Genomic DNA, 25477 nt, shown 5'->3' with positions numbered 1-25477 from the left:
TTTATTTTTCATTTTAATGGTTAGTTTCCAAGACAAGAAGTGATGCTCTAGGCTGATTGCTAGGAGTATGTGAACTTGGACAATTTTGTAAAACATGTTGCAAGGAATACCCATGATCATGTTTGGTCTAAAAAAGGGAGTTCCTAGAAGCTCTAGGATATTAGATTGACTATGAAAGTGGAATGGAGGTTTTATGTGAGGTTTGAAGAGCTAGGGATATTTTTGATTTCTGACTAGATTGGAGGCCTAAAATAAAGGTTAGAAACTAGGGCTTAGTACTAAATAGGGTTTTGGATGTCTTAAAGCTCTAAAAATTTGGATTCTTGGTATGTTAGGAAATAGCTACTAGATTCATAATTTTTTTTTTAGGTGTTGTTTGAAGAAATTAGAGAATGGGAGAAAAAAAAGGTTACTAGACCTAGAAGTTATTAGGCCTAATTAGCCATATGTGAAGCATTTGAGTTTTCCTTGAGTTTTCTTTTGACCAAAAGTGTTGAATGAGGATAGGAAGGTTATGAAAAGTATTTATGTTATTGGTAGACTCCAAGATAACGTAAGTACAAGATCCTAATTGAGGGTTAGGGTTCTAGGGTAAGAAGGACTAGTAGGACTAGTGTCTTAGAAGGGAGTTTAAGTCTACACCAAACCAACTACACCTAGGAGGCAAGTTGGAGGAGAAGTATTAGAGGCTTGTATTGGTGGAATGAGAAGAAATAAGAATCATTTGATGATTCAAGGTTAAAACATCATTAGGAGTGGTTATTGGATTGAAACCTAGGCCCTCTACATCAGAGTGGTACCAGAACCTACTTTTAGTTTGTTTTATGTCAGATGAAGAAGAAATCCAAGAGGTTAATAGTATGCCACCCAAGGAAATGAGAAAGGGTTCCATAGTGGATTTAGTAAAGGATCTATTGGACAAATCCAATCAAGTAGACACTAAGAGTAAGAAGAAGGTCATAGAGTGTGGAGATGAGAGTGGTGAGTAAGATGAAAGTCTCACATACGACACATATGAAAGCAAGGATCCTGAGGTGGATCAGGATAAAAATGTGTTTTTGGATACCTTCAAGTCTCTTAACAAAGAGAACATGGAGCATATTTTGTACTATAGTGGTAGTTCAAATGGGGAGGAATTGCTAGATTGGTTGGAAGCCATTGATAACTAGTTTGATTACAAGGAGGTACAAGAGGAGGAGAGAGTTAGCTAAGCTAAAGCTAGGCTCAAGAGATTAGTACTCATATGGTAGAACATGATGCAAGATGATAGGGTAGTAGCAGGAAAGAAGAAGATAGTGTCATGGGAGAGAATGAAAAATAGAATAAAGGTACAATTCTTGCTCATTGATTATGAAATCTAGTTGTATGAAAAGGTGAAAAATCTAAGACAAAGAGACCTAATAGTAAGTGCCTATACTGAAGAGTTTAATATATTGAGCCTCAAAGATAGAAGGAAAGAAGAAGAGGTGGAAAAGGTAGCAAGGTACCTTAATGGCCTAAGATGAGAGATCCAAGATGAGATCACCATGATGGCTCCTGATAATATGCACAAATGCTTTCAAATGTCATTAAGAGTAGAGGATAAAGCTAAAAGGAAGAATGAGTTATATCAAAGAGGAAGAGGAAATAATAAAGGGTTCAAATGTAGAGGTAAATTTGGAAGAGGAAAAAGTCCTAATAGGACCGATGAAGCTCAATTTGCTAACAATAGTGGGAACAATCAGTATAGGGGGTCATCACAAAGAGGAGGATTGAAAGGAAGGGGTCCAACTAGAAGCAGATTCTAGTAACAAGCAAGGAGTAATACTATTTTCACTAGTAGATGTTACAATTGTAACCAAATGGGCCATACTATGGGTAAATGTCCTAAGAAGGATTCCTCTTCATGTATGGGAGAAAGAAGAACATAGTTAGTGTAAGAAAAAGTGTCACATCATCCAGTTCTAAGGCAAGATCAGTAGTAGATGGTAAAAATCTAATGCTAAGGAGGACCTTGTTGAAGGTACCTAATGTGGTTGAACCACCACAAAGGAAAATTTTATTTAAGATAGCTTGTAGATCACATGGCAAGATTTGCAAGGTGATAGTGGATTCTGGTTCCACTAAAAACATAGTGTTAATTGAAATTATGGACAAGTTGAAGCTATTAAGTGGCAAAGAACTTTTAAAGTTCATGAAGAAGGAGAAAGGGGTATGTTGTATACTAATTGTGCCAAGGAAGAAACCAAGGGAAAAGTTAGTATGACTCAAGAAGTGCAACAATTATTGGAGAAATATTATGAGATAGTGGATAATGGGATACCTAGTGCACTACCACCTATGAGGAAACTAAGTAATCAAATGGACGTATTACTAGGTGAAAACCTACCTAATAAGTTAGCCTACAAGATGTCACCAAGCCAAAATGCAGAGATAGAAAGGCAAATTCAAGGTTTGTTGGAGAAAGGGCTCATAAGGAAAATTTTGAGTCCTTTTGTAGTCCCTACAATCCTTGCACCTAAGAAGGATGGAAAATGGAGGATGCATATGGAATCTAGAGAAATTAATAGGATGACCATCATATATGAATTTTCTATGCCAAGGATTGAAGTTTTTCTAGATAATTTGGGAGGCTCTTGCTACTTTTCCAAGGTGGATTTAAAGTTAGGGTATCATCAAATTAGAGTGAGGCCTTGTGATGAATGAAAAATAACCTTCAAGATAAATGAAGGGTTGTATGAGTGGCTAGTAATGCCCTTTGGCCTAAAAAATGCTCCAAGTACCTTCATGGGCTAATGAATGATGTGCTAGTAGATTTCATAGGTAAGTTTATTATTGTGTATTTGGATGATATTTTAATTTTTCAAAAGTCCAAAGAGGAGCATATGAAGCAATTGGAGATGGTATTGAGGAGGCTACACTAGGAAAAGTTGTCGATTAATCAAGAAAAATGTGAGTTTCTAAAAATTGAACTAGTATACCCTGGTTTTTTGTTGCTATTGGATGTATCAAGATGGATCCTGATAAGGTCAAATCCATATTAGAGTGGAAAAATCCTAAATGTATAGGGGATGTTAGAATTTTTCATAGGTTGGCATCCTATTATAGGAAATTTGTAAGAGGTTCCAGTCATATATTTGTTAGCATGAATGCTGATGATACTACATTGGGGAGTATCCTAAGAATCGGAGAGTATTGACATGTTGCATTCATGATTTCATTTTTCATTGATGTCAACATAGCAGTATTTCTATAAAGACTAGGAAAACAATAGTTAGAGATCTTATAGATATAGACAATGGTTTGATAGTGATGTGCAATTATAGACATGGTTAAGTGCATAGAGTCTAAGTTGATAGTCACAATGAAGAAGTGCACAATCACATAGTAACAAAGGATAGTCATGTGGTGACATCAGTAAGTGTGCAAGCCTTGGTATCACACATGTGAAGTTTTGTATAAATTGTGAGTTGACAGTGCTATTATAGTTGTAATTTAATTAATTATATTATTATAATTAATTGAGAAAGCCTTAAGGCTGACTCAAAGAATTATTATGAAGATATGCTATAAAGGAAAGTTGTTTTCCTTGTTTGTAAAGTATGCATCCATGTATCAAGTGTTGTAGGTATTGTGAACTGTTAGAAGGAGAAAATTTCTTACTAAATGGGAGTAAGTGATCCAAGGGATTATTGGATGAGAGATCTAGCTACAAAATTTGAAGGAGAAGAAGTATGATTGAAAAGACAAAGATAGAAGAAGAAAGTACATTTTAGTTCTATAATTTTGCAATTAACAATACAGAGATCATTTGGATAGTGAGTTTGTTGGTCTTAACCTCAAAGCTATTTGGGTAGTGGGTTCAACTATTCCACAACTCCTAACATGATTGGCACAATTCCTAATAGTGTTGGAATCTCCTAACAGGGACTCAAAGTCTCCTAGTAGGGACTCATATGTACCAAATATTGTAATAGACTCCTAACAAGGTCTATCCTCTAACAAGGAATATTTATATTAGTACATCATCTTGTAGGTACTATACCCATCATGGTTTTCCCTAGTTAACATATCTGGTGTTAATTGTGTATGAGTATCTTGTTGTAGTTTTACTTTATATTATTCATATGGTTAAGTTTGTTTAATGTTGATGTTTATGATAATAGTTGGATAACTGATTCACTCCCCTCTCAATTATATTTGTGGACTATATATTCTAACAATTAGTATTAGAGGATCAGGTCCTTGAAGAGAAAGTTTAACAACTTTGGGAGATTGATGGGGAATTTATTTAGGAAGGATAATCTAAGATTTGATGGGGCCAACTATGATAGTTGGAAGGAAAAGATGAAGACTCATCTATTGTGCATGGGTCTAGGATATTAGATTTTGGAAAAAGATAACAAGATAATTGTTGATGAAGGAAATTTTGAGGAATGTAGTGAGAGAGAAAGAAATTTGTCCATGTGTAGCATGAGAGCTAGAGAAGCGCTTCTATTAACTCTTCCATGGAATGATTACAATCAGGTAAAATCACTTCAAACATATTATGAAATTTGGAAAGAATTAGAAGTTACTTTTGAAGGTGATGATCATGAAAAAAGAATGAGATTATAAAATTGGATTTGTGCATTTCAAGATGCTAAGATGATGGAAGATGAATCTGTGAGAAGTAATGTTGGTAGAATATCAGAAATTGTTGTAGGATTTTTGTCTCTTGGTGGATTTAAAGAAGATGATGAAGTTATATGGAAGATCTTGAAAAGCTTGATGCCACCATTAAAGAAAATAGCTTAGATGATTAAACTAGTAATGCCTTGCACTAAAGATTTCACAAAAGAAATGTTGATTGGAAGATTAGAGTATGCAAAAGTAGAACTGAGATAGTCTGGATATCTAGCCAGAGTTGAGACAAATTTTAGTGCTCTAAACATTCAACCTAATCTATCTAGGAGTGCAAGCACAAGAGGATATTTTCTGATAGTGGTAGATCTAGTGAAGATAAGAAGATTGAGGAAGAAATAGCCCTTCTTGTGAAAAGAGAAAAAGATGGTGAGAAAATCTTTGGTCATTATCCATCTAAATGTCTTAAAAGAGAGTAAAAGTACAAATGAAAATTTAAGCCTAGAAGAGATAGAGATGGAAATTGTTTGTATGCTAATGAGGATGAAGAATCTAATGAAAGAGGTCAAAGTGAAAGTGATGATGAATTAGGAGTTAAGGTTCTCAAGGAAGATGCTCCTAATAAAGAAATTAGAGAAGAAAGAGCTTTGATTTCTCAAGTTGAAAAGAAGCCAGATCGGATAATTGATAGTGGTTGTTCACATCACATGAGTAGTGATATGAATAAATTTATTAAGTTTAGAAACTTTGATGGATGCATTTTTAGGGTTGATTATAATGCATCCTATCATATTATAGGGATTGGATCTATTTCTTTAGATAGAAGGACCAACACTAACAATGTTTTTTTTTTGATGAATAGAAACATAATTTGTTGAGTGTTGGACAATTGGTGGACAAGGGATATCAGTTGCAGTTCATAGAGAAGACCTGCATTATCAAGGATAAGGATGGTAAGATGATTGGAACTGGAACTAAATCAAGAGGTCTACTAAAATGACATATTTTGTTGCAAAAGTTGATAACAATTGGTTATGACATAGAAGATTTTGTCATATTAGCTTTGATAATATTGTGAAGGTTACTAGAACATTTGTTGTTAGAGACTTGCCTAAGATACTACACAATCTTTTATCCTAGGAAAAACTTCATCTCTCCCATCATGCTCATTTCAAACTCATCTTTCATCTCTTCAGCAAACTTATTACTGTCTTTATATTTTCTTCCAAATATTATGTCATCCATTAATATTACAATGATAAATAAACCATTATCAACTTTTCTCAAATACAAATTGGCATCTATTGTACCTTTATTAAATCCAACCTTGCATACCAAGTTCTAGGTTCTTGCTTCAAACCATATAATGTGTTTGCTAGTCTGCATACAATATTTTTTTCTTCTGTTAAAGGGAATCCATCAAGTTTCTCAATGTAGACTTATTCTTCAAGTTCTCCATTCAAAAAAGCTAATTTGACATTGATCTGATAAACCTTAGAATTCTTAGTTGTTGCATAAGCTAAGAACACCCTTAATTCTTCCAATAACTACAAGTGCATATATTTCCTCATAATCTATGCCATCTTTCTATAAGCAACCTTTTTGAACAAATTTTCCTTGTTTCTCACAACTCCTCCTTGTTCATTCATCTTAATCTTGAATATCCACTTGGTTCCTATCACATTCTTGTCTTTAGGTCTAGAAACTAATTCCTATGCCTCATTTTTTTTTATCTAATCTAATTATTCTTTCATTTATTGAATCCAATGATCATCCTTAGAAGCTTCATTCGCACTTTTAGGTTCCATTTGAGAAATTAGACACAATTCCTCATTCACTTCATTCCTTGTCACAACACCTTTATCTTTACTCCCAATTATCTATTCTAAAGGGTGATTCTTTATCATATTTCTATTGGAGGTATGAGTTGACATCTCAACTCTTATCTCATCTCTAGGTTTAGACCTCTTATCCTCTTTATGCTCAAAAGGTAGCACATCATTTTGCAAGTCATTGTTAGTCTCAAAGAAAACTTCAACATTATGTCTAATGATTCCAAAATTATCCTCTTCTTCATTGAAATTATAATCTACCATCTTTTCTTTAGTAGAAAATTTTTAATCAATTCTTACATTTGTACATTCAACTGATGTCTTAGTTCTATAGATGAAACATTTGTATGCCTTGCACTTTAATGAGTAGCCAAGAAACATACATTCATTGCTTCTAAGATTGAACTTACCAATGTCATCATCTCTTTTAATGTAACATTTTCTCCCAAATATTCTAAAATATTTGACTTGTGGTGAATGAACTAACCATAATTCATAAGGTGTCTTGCTCATACCTTGTATGATCTGCACCATGTTTAGATTGTACGCTACTTTATTAATTGCTTCTCTCTAGCATGTCTTTGAGACATCATTCTCAAATAGCATTGCTCTAGCTTCTTTTTCTACAGATTTATTTCTCCTTTCAGCAATCCCATTTTACGTAGGTGTTCTAGGGGTAGATAACTATCTTTTGATTCCATTCTCTTCACAAAAGATGTTAAACTCTCAAGATGTAAACTATCCTCATCTATCTAGTCTCAAACTAACTACAAATGTGCTACTAATATCTTAGCACTAGATTCAATCTCAACTCTATTCTTAAATATCTTAAACTTCTCAAAAGCTTCAAATTTATCTTTAAGAAGTACTACCCACATCATTCTAGTGAAACCATCAACAAAAATTATAAAGTACCTTTCACCATAGAATCTTCTTGTTCTTGAAGGACCACTTAGATATGTGTGAATGATTGCCAACTTCTCTGTGGTAGTGAATTTCTTGTTAGGAAAATATACTTTCTTCTACTTAGCCAAAATACATTCTTTGCACACAACATTAGTAGGCTTTGTTATCTTAGGAAAGTCTCTAACTACAAATGTGCTACTAATATTCAAAATATTTTCAAAGTTTATATCACAAAATCTTCTATGCCATAACCAACTATTATCAACTTTTGCAAACAAGCATGTCTTTTTAATAGGATTCAACTGAAATACATCACTTCTGGATCTAGTTCTAGTTCCAATCATCTTTCCATCATTATCTTTGATAATTTAGGTCTTCTCTATGAACTGTAATTTATATCCCTTGTCCACCAACTATCCAACACTTAACAAATTAAGTTTCTAACCACTAACAAAATAAAAACTATCAGTGTTAGTCCTTCCATCTAAAGTAATGGATCCAATCCTTGTAATATGATAGGTTGCATTATTACCAACCCTAACAATATCTCCATCATAGTTTATGAACTTAAAAAAATTATTCATGTCTCCAGTCATGTGATGTGAAAAACCACTATCTATTATGAAATCTAACTTCTTCTCAACTTGAGAAATTAAAGCTCTTTCTTCTCTAATTTCTCTATCCAGATCATCATCCTTGATAGTTAGAAATCCTAATCCATCATCACTTTCACTCTAACCTCTTTCATTAGAATCTTCATCCTTATTAGCATAGAAATAATTTCTATCTCTATCTCTTCTAGGCTTAAACTTTGGCTTATACTTTTTCTCTTTTCTAGGACATTTAGATGCATAATGACCAAATTCATCACAAGTCCAACATTTAAAGATTTTCTTACCATTTTTCTCTCTTATTACTGGAAGGGATATTTCCTTCCTCAAATTTCATATGTTCATCAGATCTATTGCTAGCAAAAAAATCTCTTCTTGTGCTTTCACTCCTTCAGATTAGGTCAAACATTTAGAACATTGAAAACTAAATCATTTGAGTTGTTTTCTTGAATGGTGGTGTCAAGATTTTCAAGATCTTCCGTATAACTTCATCATATTTATTAGTTCTACTAATAGACCAAATTTTGACAATAATTTATAATATTCTACCAACATAAATTCTTATAGATTCATCTTCCATTCATCTTAGCATCTTGAAATGCACAAATCCAATTTTGCAATCTCATTCTTTTTGCATGATCATCATCTTCAAAAGTAACTTCTAATTCTTTCCAAATTTCATAAGATGTTTGAAATGATTTTACTTGATTTTATGCATTCTCTAGAAGAGCCAATAGTAGGGCCTCTTTAGATCTCATGTTACACATGAACTGATCTCTTTCTGCCTCAGTACATTCCTTGAGCTTTCCTTCATTGACAAATGTCTTCTTATCTTTTTTCAAAACCCAATATCCTAGACCCATGCACAAAAGATGAGTCTTCATCTTTTCCTTCCAAATTGGGATGAAACTTGACTATCTCTTGGGCTACCAAGAGTTTAAAGTTATTCTTTAAAAAAAATTTGACAAGCCCTTACCATTTCTTTGTTGATGACACCATAGTTTGTGTTAAAATCATCACTTGGATGCAAAGTACCTTGTTGTATGTTTGAAGGATTTAATGTACTTGTGTTAGGTTTACTAAATTTAAATGAGTGGGTTTTTCATACTCAAGTGTCATAGGTAAACTTCCATATCTTGGTGGTATAGGAATGAATATGGGTTTGAAATAAGGACTCCATTGAACCATTCCATGCCTAGGCAAATTATTAAGAGGACACTTCATGATAGACATGTTGTTTAGGGTTGGTTGTCTCATGACTTGAGGATTGTTGTTTGGTGGATACATGCTTAGTGGGTCCACAAGTAAGTGTAGTGAGGCTTCAGTTTGATCTATATCAAATGTTTTTTTAGGTTTCTTGACCTTTTTTTGTCTTGGACATGCTTTTTGTTGTGTTTGTACTTTAGAAAATAAGGGTTGATACAAATCTTCTAGTCTTTGTGCTGATTGTGTCCTTGTGAGTGTGCACATGATACATAAGTATGCAGATATAATAAGGAAACCTTGAAATGAACTCTCTACCTCCCAAGTATGCACCTAAACTACCTCCCAAATATGCACCTAAATTACCAACTATGCTCTAACAATACCAAATGTGGTCTAAAACTACCAACTGTGCTCTACAACTACCAAGTGTGTACATGAGGTTTGAAGTAGGTAAAAAGAGGTAGAAATTTGATAAATTGGAAGTGGGAATACAAGACTTGAATGTTTTTTAGATTTTAAGGGTTTAGGTGTGTTATGAAACTTAAGATAGTGCACAATGACCTAGGGGTATGATATGCAAGGTGTAAATGACCTAAGAGAATGATGCACTACTATTAGCAAATGCAAGTAACATTTTTGGACTTTTACTAAGGGATATAAAGATGATTCTAAGGTATAAAATGTGAAGATCATATTGGACTTTTAGAATTGGAAATAATGTTGAAGGTTTATGTATGGAACTTGAGATTTGATTATGTAAGGTATTATGCTAAGGTTGATAATGACATTTAGCATATGCAAGGTAGGGATATGGGATTATCTAAAGTGTTAGGTTTGATAAATTTGGACAAGTTGACCATTGGAGATGTTAATGAGATTTTGATATTTGGAAGAGATGTTAGGGTTTTGGATAATGCAAGATGAAGTGATTATGCAACTAGGGTTAAGAAAAATGACATTTAGGGATACTAAGGGTGTGACAATGCTATGAGAAGTGTATACAAGGCTTGAACTTAGGATAAAATCATTAGAAAGTATTAATCAAATAGTTTAACCTTATGAAGATGAACTTTAGATCTCTAGGATTCATACTTTGTTCTAATTTTTGACTAAGTTCACAATGAGGTTTAGAGAGGATAAAAATAAGGGATATATGAATCAAATATGTAAGATCCAAGGATACTAGGATGCAAAATAATGTTCAATGTTATGATCAGAATGAGGACCAATACAAGCATCTAAAGGAAATTCTAAAGCCTCAAAAATGCAGCTTGGAAGTCAAAATTAGTTGTTTTGGAAACCAAGTGTGCTTCAAAAAGAATCAAGTGCACTTTGATAGATCTAACTATTCTTAGAGTGCAATTGGTAGTTTCATAGCACATTTTGGAAAGTGGGTTGAAAATCAAGTGATTTTGGACTTGGTGACTTTTAAACTATTATGCCAAAGAGCTAATTGATTGGGAATGATGTTATGATCAAAATGGAGATGCAAAATGAGGGTTTATGCATGATAAATAAGGACTAAAATGTGTTAAATGAGGGTTAGGGCATGCAAGAATGCAAGTTGGGGGATGCAAGATGAAGACCAAAGGCTATAAAAGGTGAAGACTAGGAGATGCAAAATGAAGCCTAAGGGATGTACTATGAAGACTATGGGATGATCTATGAGGACTAAAAGATGAAATATGAGGACTAAAGGATATGGGTATAAGGATAAAAGATGCAAAATGCAAGGGTATGCTATGCAAAGATAAAATCTAAAATCATGCCAAGGATTCCTAAGGCTACAATTTTCCATGTTTTCAAAGTTCTCAATGGTTTGACAAAAGGTTTTCAATGTTTTGACAATGTTTGAAAGTGTCCAAGGTTCAAATGTGTTTGGTGTGAGTTTGTAAATTTGGAATTATCTTGATTATTGGTTATTCACACACACAAGACATAGTAGAAAAGAATAGTTATTGTTAATCTTAAAAGACATATCACAACCTAGGCTTTAAGACTATATCCATTGAATTCCCACTTGAACCAAAGTTCATTCATGCTTATTCAGAGCAAATAACCTAGGATCTTCACACTATAATCTCCCCCTTATAGTTCACTCACTTCTTGGGTCTACCAAGATCTGATTCCTAAGGGTCACTTCCTAAGGGATTATTTCCTCTACTAAGGATTGTGAGAATGTGGGATATCTTCATAGGAATGGGTGAGCCCCTAAGCCAGTCGATAGAAAGGATTTTGGCTACTAAGATATGGTGTTTAGTTTGGGCACTCCATTTGGAAAGTGAATGATAAACTTCCTCAGAAGGTCTCTCAGCCCTGAGAATTGGGGTTTGATGCACCACAAGGTTATTGTAAGGAAACTTAGGTGTAGAAATAGCTTCCTGTACTAATCCCTTAAGGAAAGTATTGTGAAAATTCCTATTAAATCCTTACAATTTTAGATTTGATATTATGTAAACAATAATAATGCAATCAACCATGAACACAAAAAATATATAGAGAAAGAAAAGACATAAACACAAAGATATGTTGGTTGGGAAAAACCTTTTGGTAAAACAACCCCACCCCCCTCCAAAACCTACACAATGTATTATCTTTAGCATAGAAGGTTACAACACACTTGCAATGCAAGTTCTTTCAAGACACAAAAAACCAATTCAGTAGCAACATACCATACCAACAATACAGTTTCTCTCTATCCAAACTAGAAACCTAAAAATGCTTATATCAAGTGTTTTCCTTTTTAGGGAAACTTTCAAAGAACAACTGTATTAGGGTTTTACCATTCTCCAAAAAAATAGGAACCCAAAAAAAAAAATTGGCCGATGTCTCGAACACCGTATGTAAAATGGAGACTTGAGTGTATAGTACTCAATGATCAATTGCCACATGTCTTCACATCTTTACCCATCATGAAATCTTCTAGAGATAGCTCTTATGTGTCATAGGAATCTATCATAACCATTTTAGCCATGATCTCCTTACACACAATTCAAGATGTCAATACATATAAGTGCAGTGACACATCAACATGCTAACTAGACATGTACACTCACACTTAAATACATTATTTACAAAAAACACATTTACATAAAAAATAATAAGAATAAGAATTATCCAAGGTTGAGACATCTTATTCCTAACATTCTCCCACTTGTTGAACATCTTGTAAGAGAAACAAGAACTAACCACTATAGGCTAAAAGGCCCATAGACTTTGAACACCATCTAAACTTCTTTCTGCCCATTGGTTTTGTTAATGCATCTGTAATATTCATTATAGTATCTACCTTCTCCAAATTTACCTTTTGATCTTCCACTATATCTCTCACAAAGTGAAACTGCACATCAATGTGCTTCATTTTGGCATAGAAAGTTAGAATCTTTGAAGGGAAAATAACACTCTAATTGTCACTTAGAATCTTTGAAAGGAAAATAACACTCTAATTGTCACACCAAATAGTAATCTATCTTTTGCATTAGCACTAATATCAAAACACAATCTCCTAAGCCAAATGAATTCCTTATAAGCATGAGTAGTAGCCATGTACTCAATCTATAGTGGACAAAGCAATCACAGGTTGTCACTTACTCATCCAACTAATGGCACCACCAAACATAATGAATACATAAGCATCAATGGATCTCCTTGTTAATATCACCTGCCCAATCTAAATCCACAAACCCATGAATACAAACTAAATGCAAAGTTCTAGAAGAGTTACCATGATAACAAATGGAGTAATTTGATGTGCCCCTCAAATATCTGAATACTCGCTTAATTACATCCCAATGTACCCATCTAAGATTAGCCATAAACTGACTCAAAACTCTCACTACTTGGGCAATGTCTAGTCTAATATAGACCATAGCATACATAAGACTACCAATTGTATGAGCATAAGGTACTCTACTCATGTCCCCCACCTCACTAGGAGATTTTGGACAATCATCTAATGATAACTTTGTTCCCATAGAAATAGCAACACATAATGGTCTATAATCTATCATGTTGAACTTGTCCAACACAGACTTCACATACTTACTCTGACTCAATCAAACTTTTCTGTTAGACCTATCTCTACTGATTTCCATGTTTAATATGTACCTTGTTGCCCTGAGATCTTTCATCTCAAACTATACTGAAAACTGATATTTAAAATAAAATATCATACTCTTACCCTTCCCAAACAACAACATGTCATCAACATATAATGCAACAATAAAAAAGAAATTATTTTTAACTTATAAATAAACACAATGATCTAATTTTGATCTTACAAATCCAATTGATAACTTAAAGGCATCAAACTTAAGGTACTACATCCTAGGAGATTGTTTCAAACCATACAGAGACTTCTTTAATCTTCAAACCAAAGATTTTTTACTTTTAACAATGTAGTGCTCAGGTTGTGAAATATAAATCTCTTCCTCCAAATCACCATGAAAGAAAGCTATCTTCACATCCATATGTTCTATCTCTAAATCATATGATGCAACAAGAGATAATAGAAATATAATGGATGTAAAATTTGCAACAAGAGAAAATATTTCACCATAATTTATTCCCTCTACCTGTGAGTACCCCTTCATAACCAATATAGCTTTGTACCTTTCAACACTACCATCTACACAAAATTTCTTCTTGAACACCCATTTTCTACCAACAAGTTTCCATCTTTTAGGAAAAGGTACAACATCCCAAGTTTTTCTTTTTATTGAATGAAGCCATCACATCAGTCATGGCCTCAATCTAGGAACCTATATCTTCCATATCCAAAGCCTCTTTCATAGATCTAGGCTCATCAATGTTAGTAATAAAAGTGAAGGCACAACTGGAATCTAACATAAAATAACCAAACCTTTCTAGCTACTTTCTTTCTCTTGTGGATCTCCATAAGGGCTAAGGTTGAGGTTATTCTTCCTCTTCTTCTTAACTAAGAGCTACTAGAGCTCTCCTCATCATTAGACCCAAAATGGTCTTTCTATTCAATCTTCTTAGGGGTAGGAGGCAACTAAATAGTATCTTCTTTCTTTTCTTTTTCATTAGGTTGTAGCATAATAGGAGAAGATATTAGCTCTCTAAAAATATATTTTTGTTGTACAACACCTTACTAGTAATAGGGTCCCAAATCTTGTATCCTTTCATACCAATATTGTATTTGATGAAAATACATTTGACAACTTTATTTTCCCACTTAGATCTTTTCTCCTCTAGAACATGTGCACAAGCTTCACAACCAAAAATACAAAGATGTCTAATTGAAGGCTTCTTACCAAACCACACCTCCATGGGTGTCTTACCAACAAGAGCTGATGTAGGAAATTTGTTAACCAAATAGCAAGCAATGGCCACAACTTCAACCCAAAACCTCTGTTCAAGACCAGCTCCACTAAGCATATACTCCTAGCCTCCTCCATCAGTGTCCTATTCATTCTTTTTGCAACTCCATTTTGTTTTGGAGTATAAGGAGTTGTCTTATGACTCTTGATACCTCATTCTTTATAGAATTGTTCAATCTCTGCTGAGCAAAACTCACCACCATTGTCATTTCTCATAGACTTAATCTTCCTACTAGTTTGATCCTCTACAAGGGCTTTAAATTCCTTGAATTGACTAAATACTTGTGTCTTACTTTTGAAGAAATAAATTCATGTCCTTCTATTGTATTCATCTATGAAAGATACAAAAAATATAGACTTGGAGATTAAAGGAACTTTTACATGACCAAATACATTAGAACGAATAAGATCCAAACTATTAGAAGATTTGTGAGAACTAGAGTAAAACTAAACACAATTTTCTTTACCATAGATACAATGTTTGCAGAAGTCAAACTTGAGATTACAATCATTTAACCCCTCAACAAAGTTCTTGTTTTTCAGGGTTCTGAGACCCTTTTCACTAATGTGGCCAAATCTCATACACCCAAAAATTGTCTTTTCTATAGGAAGCTTGCCTTCCAAAGTGTTTACACCCTTAGGTACACATGTTGCACTGCCATCAGAACCAATAACCATAGTCTTCTTTACTTCTCATTCAGATGGTTGGGATGAAGTGATAGCTACTCTCTTCTTTGAAACAAAAGAAGTATTGCACGAAGAAATGCATGCATCAAGCTGAATTAGAGTACCTCTCCTAGTACCCTTAGCAAGCACCATAGCTTCTTTCATCATCTTGCATCCATCTTTAGAAAAAACAACTTGCACACCTACATCATTTAGCATACTTATAGATAATAGATTTTGTGCCAAACTAGGGATGTGCATTACCTGTTGATCCCCCTTACTCGTCCATTAGGATATCTGATAGGGACCTATCCCATCCAACTATCTTTAGGTGAGAATCATCACCCAATTACAACTTTCCACCATCAAAAAATTCATACTTTGAGAAGCAGCTTTGATGAGAGGTCATGTGGAAAGAAGCACCTGAGTCTATCAACCACACATCATTAGATGCATGCGTTGCCAAGGTTGCAATGAAAGAATCACTATCTTCTTGAGATTTTTTTGAACTTGAATCTAAGGCCTTCTTCTTCTTCTTTATCTCTTTATAATCTTTATGGAAGTGCCCAGACTTATCATAGTTCCATCATTATGCCTTGGACTTTCTAGGAGTCTTTGATTTTCCATGAGATTTGGACTTCTTAGACTTGTTGTCATTTTGCTTCCTTTTGTCATTGGATCTCCCATGAATAGGAAGAGATTCCTTAGCCTAATCTAAAGACTTTCTATGCATCTCCTTAGATAATAGAAAAGACACCACATCATCTACTTTGAAAGTGACTAAAATACTTCCAAGAGCCATCAAAAGATAGTTCCATGAATCTAGCAAGGAACATAACAAGGTCATACATCAATCCTCCTCCTCTATCTTGACACTAGATGATGTCAACTATGTAATCAATAAAGTAAAAGCATTTAGACATGATCTATAATAGATCCTCCTTCCTCTATTCTTAGAGAATAAAACTTCTTCCTCGGGAACAACTTGTTCTCTAGAGATTTGGCCTGATACATAAACCCAATCCGTGCCCACAAACTATTTGCAATAGTCTCATCAAGAACATTCAAAAGAACTAAATTAGATAGATAGAGTCTAATGAGACCCTTAGCTTTCTAATCCTTGAGATCCCAATCTACTTGAGATATTTTTGTGGGTTTCACATCAAGTGAAGTCACCTCCCATAGATCATGATCTTCAACCAAGTCTTCCATCTTGAGTTTTCATAATTCAAAATTACTACCATTAAATTTCTCCACCTCCATTTTTTTGTATGATGAACTAGCCATCTCAATCTGCAAACAAGATTCAGAATGCTCTATGCAAAACTCCCACTCAACTTGAGATTAGCTCAAAAAACCCTACTCAACAACTAGGATCAAAAGTTGATCAAGCTTTCATACCACTTGTAAGGAAACTCAAGTGCAGAAACAACTTCCTACATTAATCCCTTAAGGAAAGTATTGTGAAAATTCTTATTAAATCTTTACAATTTCAAATATGATATTATGTAAACAATAATATTGTAGTCAACCATGAATATGAAAAATAGATAGAGAAAGAAAACACATAAACACAAAGATATGTTGATGGGGAAAAACCTTTCAATAAAATAAGCCCACACCTCCAAAATCTACACAATGTATTATCTTCAACATAGAAGGATACATCACACTTGTAATGCAAGTTCTTTTAGTACACAGAAGACCAATTTAGTAGCAATATACCATACCAACAATACACTTTTTCCCTATCGAAACTGCAACCCTTAAAATGCTTATATCAAGTGCTTTCACTTTTAGGAAAACTTCTAAAGAACAACTATATTAGGGTTTTACCATTCTCAGGAAAAATAGGAACCCAATATAGTTTTTGGTCCAATGCCCCAAACCCCATGCTTGAGATGGAGACTTGTGTGTATAGTACTCAATGATCAATTGCCACATGTCTTCATGTCTTCACCCATCATCAAATCTTCCAAAGATAGCTCTTGCGCATCATAGAAATTCATCATAATCATTTAAGCCATAATCTCCTTACACACAATTTAAGATGCTAACACATCAAGATGCCAACTAGACATATACACTCACACTTAAGTACATTATTTGCAAAAAATACATTTACAAAAAAAATAATAAGAATAGGAATTATCCAAGGTTGAAACACCTTATTCCTAATAGTTATTGGAGGAGACCTATCATAGAGAAATACCACCAATAGGGCATTAACTATATCAGATGCATTATAGCGACTAGAGTGTAGACCTAGTGTTTGCCCATTATCTTTTTAAGGTCTAGGACACACCCATTAAGATAGAGCTGAACGTAAAAGAGTTTAATTTTATTTTTTAAATGGCCCTCCATAAGATTTACATTGGTTATTCTTGGTTCCAAGGGAAGCCTCCCTAAAATAAATTGCACAAATTTCTCTTACACCCAAGATCCACAAATGGTGAGGGGAGAGGATACATCCATGCAACTCTTAAGGATCTAAATACTATAGAGATTCCAAATAGAAAAGAAAGTTCCTTTTATAGCACTAAACTAAGTGCTAGCTAATCTAAAGAGAACCACACACATAGTTTCAACAAACACACAAATCATTGTCAATGTCCTGCACCAAACAATTAGTAGTTTTAAATGGATAAGTCTTCTCCCAAATGAATGCCACATGTTGATAATGACATCAGTAACACAAAAATCTCTACCTTAGGTCCTAGAATCAAAATAAAATTTTAGATGTAGATTATGACTGAAACTTGACCTTTATGTGAACCAATTATGCTCTAACAATGCAAACTGGGCCAAAGAAGGCATCAAGCGCTCAGGAGGTTCCCAAGTGTGCTTAGATAGTGCCAACTAGACCCATGGTGTAGTTGGGGCTAGTTAGAGCATTAATGGTAGTTTCATAGCACAATTGGGAAGCTAGGAATAAACTAGCATGAAATAGGGTCAGAATGGAACCCACAACATGCAAAGCTAAAATCCAGACTACAAAGTGCACTTTGATAGTGTTGAGTGCAACCCTCATGCACTTGGGGCCTAGAAGGGTGCATTTGGTAGTTTTGGAGCATAGTTGGTCAGGTGAGAATAGAAGACAAAAGTTATAGTAGATCCTAGGCCCCTAAAATAGCTTCCTAATGCCCCCAATGCACCCTAATAGTACCAAGTGCACAACTAGGATAGAGAGATACATAAATGCATAAATAAAAGATAATAACTTGTTACTAGGCCTCCTAATTAGATTAGGTGTGATTAAAATGATCAAACAAGCACTAGAATCTTTCAAATGAACTCCTTCCTTACAAGTACAAGCACAAAACAAAGGAAACCCAAGTTAGTAAGCATGATCTTCATGATAGGCTCACCAATCGTAGGACTAGAAAATGGGTTAGAACCTAGCATACTATGACAAACCACAAAACTCAATCAACATATACTAAACCCTTCTAATCTACCATTAAAACCAATTGAAAGTAAAGAATTTTTTTTTTTTTTTAAAGCAAAACCTTCTCTTCAGTTGTAGTTTTCATGTCATTCTTTCTTCTCCATTGTTGATGTAACCCTAATTTCTTATAGTTTACACAAAATTGAAAGAAAAAGATTAATTATATGATGAATTCTATTGAGAGTACTAGAAGTGTGGTTTTGGCCTAATGTTATGAGATTCTAAGGATTGAAAATGAGTGCAAGATGGCTCAATTTATAGCCAAAATGCAACAGATGAGACATGAATGAGGAGATGGACATTTATCAATTTGAATGTGTACCTTGGTATGATATTACTTAGAATATCTATGAAAAATATGACACAATATGTGATGCAATAGTGCACAATGGAAGCCTTCAACAAGCAAGAAACTAGGCAACTAGATAAGGTTAAAATCCTTCAATACCCCAAAGAGAGGGTTTGACACTTAGACACTTATCACAAGTATCAAAAACTAGACTCAAATAGGTTATCACAACCCCAAAGAGGAAAAGAACTTAATCACTAGGTTTGCCAAAGTCCACAACACCAGTATGCAAGGATTCTCGAAAATGTCTATTAGAGAAAAAAATCCAACTTCAATAAAATGAATGCAAAAATGATGGATTGAAATATGAATAGTTCTTTGACCTATTTAGGTCTAATGACAGAAAATTCAATAATTCATTTGGTTCCAAACAACCTAAACATGATAATTCAGCATATTGCCATACATTGGCTAGTAGCCCTTCAAACTGAAAACTAGACATAACAAAGAATAATTCCACATGAAGACCAAGTTTAGATTGATATTCAGACACCTTTCATGGAAATACAAAACATATCCAAACCATACAAACTAAAGTTTAATACAAACCATTGACGTAACGATGTTTTGGTTGTGCTAATAGGCCTAATTAGGCTACTGCTACATTATAAGTGCCTCTTCCCATGTGCCAAATGACCAAGTGGTTGTTGGAAAATGTTGGTACATGTAAACATGGTCTAATTTTAAAGTTTCAAGCTTTGGATCACTCCCAAACTCAAGTTATGATGACTGTTGCAAATTGTTGTATGGTGTATGTATGGTGTCATACACCTAGGGTATGGTGGCAAACCAAAACCAGTACTTCTCCATCTTTGAAACTTGAAAAATATTATAGTACATTGAAAAATCTTTGATTCCACCAAGGGGCATCAAAATCCCATTGCAAAAAGTGCCAAAAGAGCAAGGCCCTAAGTGAAACCCTTCTTAAATGCTGATTTTTAGACACCTTTCAAAAAAACTTGAATAACTTGCAAACTATAAAAGATAAAAGCATGAGACTATTTGCATATGAAATTTGATTTAGGCCTCTACTTTTTGTAGTCACTCACACATGTCATATGTCTACACAAGTCCATACAACACCCTAAAACTCACAAAATTGTAGGAAACATAGTTTATTTTATTAATTCCTTTGCCAAAACAAGTGCCTCTCCCTATCACCCACCTATAAGGGCTATTTATAGGGTTCTCCAATGGTTACATGGTTGTTTTAAACCAACTATCCATTTGGAGGAAGGTTTTACAAGTTTTAAATAAGTTTTTGAAAAGTTGCATAGCAACTTTTTGAGCACTTTTGACAATTTTTGCAATAATGCATATTTATCAACCAAATTTTGTCCTAGGCCTTATTTTAAGATCTTTAATGGATCTAAACATGAAAAACATGAAAATACCTATGCCTAGGGACTAGGATAAAAAATGACCAATAGTTAGACAAGGGCTTATAAAATGCCAATCTTGCAGCTATGGTCTTACAATAAGATCCAATATGAAATCTATTATTCTTAAGCATGGTTAGAGGTCCTAATGACCTTAGTGAACTCCTTGATTGTATGATGGTGGAGTGGGTGCTCCTATACCATACTCCCCTGGATGATTAAAACTCAAGTTCCTACTTGAGTGTAGATGTTCCAATGAAGTGTCATGCTGCTATATTTGAGTTACCAACATTTTCTCCAAGTTATAGCCAAATCCAAGAAAGGAAATAAAAATTATTGCTATTTTCTCAAAACTATTCATATTGTGACAAAATCTAACCAATCTTCACTAAAACAACCATAACTTCTTCCAAAAATATTGAAAATAACCCAAACTAATAAAACAAATGAAAGTTAACTCAAATACCTTTTTGAAATATCTATATCATTCAAAATGAGTTCACATCAACCAAAACATCAAAGAAATTGCAGGAAAAATAACTAGAAGATTGAATATACAACATCAAACTAAGTTTTCTTTCATTCCAAATCCTTCCTCTAACTTCTCCAACTTACCATTTAGTATTTTGGAGACCAAATATATATAATTTTGAATCACATTAAACTCTTCAACTAACCTATAGCAACCCATTAACATATTTAAACCAACTTTTAAAAAGTTGTCACCAAGTTGTAAAATTTGTCATTACAATTTTGGCAACTTTTGAACAACTTTTACAATTATATTTATCCAAATGACTTAAAATTTTCCCTAAGCCCTTAAAATATAATAAATATGAATTTAAGACTCCAATTAAAATATGTTCACATTATTTTTATAAATTTGAGTGGTTTTACCATACTTGACATTTGCCAGAACCTTGTAGGTCACTGTGATTTTAATGGCTTTTCTAGCCTTGCAAAATAATTTGAATGAACTCCAATAGGTCCTTACATAACATTGAAACCATTTTTAAGATAATTTAAAATATAAATTTATCCATGGGACATAAAATGAATAGGTGCTCCTGCACCATATTCCCCAACTTCAAAAAATTTCCAAGTCCTCTTGGAAATGGGGTTTTAAAGATCTCTTCATCTTCACTTTTGGTCTTTCAATCCTTTTTCTTGAGAACATGAACTTGTTAAGAAACAATTTATGTCCTCTCCAATCTGATTTCTTCATCACCTACATTGAAATGAGTATAACAAAAAAATTATGGGCAAAAATCAATTGGTTAATATCAAAATAAATCTCAAAATTTGCATCTTTCTTCTCAAATCTTCTTGGAAAATCTTCTCTTTTACCACCATTCTCATCATAGATCTAATCACTCTCTACCATTTTTTCATTATTATCCTTTATATCTAAAAATACTTCAACATAATCATTTTCAGAAATGTCCATCTTCATGGAGTCTTCGATTGGTTCAACTTCCATATTAGGTTCAATCAACTCTTCCTCTTTTGTTTCTTCTATACTTGTTTCTCTTTGTTCTTACTTAAGTTCATTCTCTTTTCCCACATCTTTTTCAACTTCTTGAACCTCTAAAAAATTAAATTCTTCATTGCCCTCACTATTTTCAATTCATTGTTCTAGGATTTTAAGAAGTACCTCCAACTTGTTTGTATGCTCCTTTACTTATTTTTTCCAATATTTTAATCTCCTCTTGTCTTTTTTTTTTTTCTTCGTTCTTCTTTTGTGAATCCATACCTTGAAATTTACCATGCATCCATTTCATAAATAAATCCATTTTCAAGAAATTCTCTTCTACCTTTCTTCTTCTTGTCTTTGATACCTCTCCTTAGGCCTTTCTCCTCTTTGATCTCTTGGCCTAGTTTCTCAGTATCCAGGTTCTCTCTTCAACCTATAAAAGACAAACAAATAACCACAAAACACCTTTTTTCCAAACCTTTTTTTGTCTGATACTGCTCGATGTAGCAGTGGACAATAGAAGCCTTCAACAGGTAGGAAACTAGGCAACTAGATAAGGTTACAGTTCTTCAATACCCAAATAGAGGGTTCAACACTTAGACACTTATCACAAGTATCAAAAACTAGACTCAAACAAGTTATCACGACCCCAAAGAGGCAAAGAACCTAATCACTAGGTTTGCCAATGTCCAACAAAATCAATATGCAAGGATTCCCCAAAATGCCCATTAGAGAACAAACACCCAACTTTAAAAAAATGAATGCAAAGACATGGATTGAACTATGAACACTTCTTTGACCTATTTAGGTCTAATGACAACAAATTCAATGATTCATTTGGTTCCAAACAATGCAAACATGATAATTCAGCATATTGCCATACATTGGTTAGTAGCCCTTCAAACTAAAAACTAGACATATCAAGGAATAATTCCACATGAATACCAATTTTAGATTGATACTCAAACACCATTTATAGACATGAAAAACATATCCAAACCACACAAATTGAAGTTTAATACGTTTAACCCCTATTGTAACCACATTTTGGTTGTACTAATAGGCTTAATTAGGTTGCTCTTGCACTATAAGTGCCTCTTCCTGCATGCCAAATTACTAAGTGGTTGTTGAAACATGTTGGGGCATGTAAACATGGTCTAATTATAAATTTTCAAGCTTTGGATCACTCCCAAACTCAAGTTATCATGACTGTTGCAAATTGTTGTATGGTGTATGTATGGTGCCACAAACCCAAACCACTATTTCTCCATCTTTGAAACCTACAATATATGAAAGTAAATTGACACTAATTTTATTCCACCAAGGGGCATCATGGTCAAAAGTGCCAAAACAACAAGGTCCTAGGTGAAACCCTTGTTAAATGCTGATTTCTAGACACCTTTTAGCAAAACTTGAATAACTTGCAAAGTACAAAGGACAAAAGTATGAGACCTCTTTCATATGAAATATGATTCAACCCTCTACCATTTGGAGCCACTGACACATGCTCATATGTCCATACAAGTCCATATAGCACCCTAAAACTCACAAAATTGCAAGAAAAATAGTTTATTTTATTAATTTCTTTGCCAAAGCTATTTATAAGATGATCCAATGGTTACATGGTTGGTTTAAACCAACTAGCCATTTGGAGGAAGGTTTTACAAGTTTTAAACAAGTTATTGAAAAGTTGCTCAAAGTTGCATAGCAACTTTTTGAGTACTTTTGACAATTTTTGCAATAATGCATATTTATCAACCAAATTTTGTCCTAGGCCTAATTTTAACATCCTTAATCGATCAAAAAAATGAAAAACATGAAAATACCTATGCCTAGTGACTGGGATAAAAAATGACCAATAGTTAGACAAGGACTTATAAAATGCCAATCTTGCAACTATGGTCTTACAATAAGATCCAATATGAAATCTATTTATTCCTAAGCATGGTTAGAGGTCCTAATGATCTTAGTGAACTTCTTGATTATATGATGGTGGATTGGGTGCTCTTGCATCAATATGCCCACCTATAGGATTCTATGATGCTTAAAAGTCAACATGGCTAAATATGGAAGAGAATCTATGACATGGCTATGACATATCAAAGCCACTTGTAGAGAAGAATCTATGATGAATGTGGCTTATTATAGGAATGTGTAAGGAATAATATATGTCAAATATGACACATATTAGCCAAGTGTAGGCAATCTATGACGTATGATGTCCTGTGTCAAAACTAGGTAGAATATTTGAATTAAAAATTTATAATTCCACACAAATGGAAATTAATAAATTAGAAATTAGAAGTGGAAAATAGGACTTTGGAAATTGAGAACTCAAATAGTTTTCAAAGATGATTCAATTAATTAAAAAATATCACTTAATAGAGAATGTTGGTTAGTAAGAATAATTAATAAATCAGGATGAAAAATGATTGAAATGACATAGAAATATATTATGGGTTACCTAATCCTATAGGGTAAATTAGTAAATGATTGGCCAATTTGATTAGATAAAATCAAGATTAACCTTTTGATGAAATGTGATGATTATGTAGATCGACTAGGATGATGGTGGATACATCAAAGTCATTATCAAATTGATTGAGTGATTAGGATTGATAACATGTCAAGGACAGATGACATGGATTAATAACATTTAGCATTTAATGGACATTGTAAATGCCATGGGATCAAAATTGATTGATAAGATTTATCATTATAACATCAATGAACATTATCAATATTATTAAACTGATTGTATAGGGTTACAATCTAACACTAAGGAACTTGACAATGTCAATGATTGGATGATGAGAATGATAGTTTGACCTAGTGTTGAGGGACATGATAGTGCTAAGGTCAGATTTGATAGGTTTGATAGATTACCAAGGCACTAAGGGACATGAAAATGCCTAGGGTTGGACAAATTATGATTGATTTAAGATATTTGACATGTTTTAGTTCATTTATGGTTGATTTTAGAAATTTTTGGGTTGCTTTGGGATGATTTTGGGTTAATTAGAAAGGATTTTGATGATGTTTAAATGGTTTTGGAATGATTGGATGTGATTCTAATGATGTTGAAAAGATTTGGAGTTGATTTCTTAAAGTTTGGATAAAACAAGAACAGATTCTAAAATGATCTGTAATTGATTTCAAAGGGGATGTAAGTGATGAAGCATGTTGTCACAATATGCTCAAATGATAATCAAGTTGGCCAAGAGATCAAAATTAGTGAAATGAGAAAATGGGATGTATTAGTATGAAAATGTGGTTAAATAGTAGATGCAAACCATTTCTTAGTGGCTAAATTAGAAATTAGAAGTGGAAAATAGGACTTAGAAAATTGAGAACTCAAATAGTTTGCAAAGATGATTCAATTAATTAAAAAATATCAATTAATTGAGAATGTTGGTTAGTAAGAATAATTAATAAAGAAGGATGAAAAAATGATTGAAATGACATAGGAATATATTATGGGTTACCTAATCCTATAGGGTAAATTAGTAACTAATTGGCCAATTTGATTAGATAAATGTAGGATTAACCTTTTGATGAAATGTGATGATTATGCAGATTAACTAGGATGATGGTGGGTACATAAAGTCATTATCAAATTGATTGAGCTATTAGGATTGATAACATATCAAGGACACATGACA

Source organism: Cupressus sempervirens, chromosome 9 (assembly GCF_028749045.1).
Source record: "Cupressus sempervirens isolate cs-2001-9-10 chromosome 9, ASM2874904v1, whole genome shotgun sequence".
NCBI classification, from domain to species: domain Eukaryota; kingdom Viridiplantae; phylum Streptophyta; class Pinopsida; order Cupressales; family Cupressaceae; genus Cupressus; species Cupressus sempervirens.
The sequence above is the reverse complement of the archived record's forward strand: the minus strand, read 5'-3'. Positions refer to the sequence as shown.